The following is a 1,468-nucleotide window of genomic DNA, read 5'->3' as shown; positions in this document are numbered from 1 at the left end:
GCTAAAAATTGAATGTTAATTGTTTGGTGACAGGACGAATGTAGTAGTTCCAATGTCAAATATCAGGTAGTACGAAATTTTTGTCTTTAATTATAGCACTAATATACAAATAATAATAATAATTTCATTTTAAAGTATTTTGGCATCTAATTCCCTTGTCAAATTCACGGGTTTAAATGTTTAATCATTCTACCTAATGTGGAACAAAACAAAAAGGTTATTATATTAGACTTATCAGTTATATTGGAAAAAAAAAAAAGAAATTTACTAATAACTACGCTCTGCATAGAAACTATAAAAAGCTTATTTATGTTTTGCAGTTTGAATGTAATAGTCTACTCGTCAATTGAGGATAAATTTTGCTTCAGGCTATTTTTTTTTTCTCTTTGTAAAAAGGAAAAAAATGAAATAACTAACTTATTGTTTTGATCTACTCTAGAGTAGTCAATTTTAAAGTGCATTCTATTTAATTTCGTTCCCTTAGTGTGAGAAGTGAGAACCAATTAAGTCTAATAACTGAATCCCAAAAAAGCAGTCCAAAAAATAAGAATGGTTAAGATAAAATTATTTATATTATTTTTTATTAGTTTAAGTAATTTTTGAAAAAAATAATTTCATAATATACTATATATCAAAAGTTCTATAATCTAGCTACAGATTTAAAATTCGATTTCTGTTAATAAAAAGGCTTAAGTAAGAACTATTCAATACTTATAAAACTCTCATCATAATTCATAATCACATAACATTTTATATATACTACCATACATTAGTATTCTCCTTTCATGTTTATAATTGAATATCTTTTGCAAGTGAAATTCACAAGATGAACATCAAAATGTTCAAATAAAATAAAAAAATATCCAACTCAAGCATAAAAACTGTTAGCTAAATTGGTGAGAATTATTATTACCAATAATATATGTTTAATTTAAAAAGATTATTTTCATAAATTCATAATAATATATCCTAAGTGTAATGCATGGCTTCTAAATTCTTCTAAGTGTCGGTCCATGATTCAAATGGATAATCAATACAAAATTAGTAATACATCCCAATACCTGGCCCTTAGAAGAGTCTCGTTCTTAATAAATAATACACATGCAAACTAGTTAGGTGGGAACTGGTGTATCTTATGAAATAATTTTCAAGCTAATAATAATAAGTTAGATTAACAATTAATTAATAATAATGAAAACATGACGAGAAACTGTTTGTGGCGTCAACTGAATTGCCGTGTTACCTAGAAACTATGATGCAGGCAAATTGGGTCGCACGTCACCAAAATGAAGTTTAGGCTTTTAGCACAAACGAGCATGTTTTCCACTTCCCAATAATTATATTCAATTTCCCCTCAACCACACTTTTTTCTTTTTTTTTATATATTTTTGTTAGACTGGTCAATGTGTCATCAGAAATGTATTATTCAATGAAAAAAAGAGTTAGATTTAATTTCCAAACAAACAAA

The sequence above is a fragment of the Arachis duranensis genome, chromosome 7 (genome assembly GCF_000817695.3).
Source record: "Arachis duranensis cultivar V14167 chromosome 7, aradu.V14167.gnm2.J7QH, whole genome shotgun sequence".
NCBI lineage: Eukaryota > Viridiplantae > Streptophyta > Magnoliopsida > Fabales > Fabaceae > Arachis > Arachis duranensis.
This window is presented reverse-complemented; position numbering follows the sequence as displayed.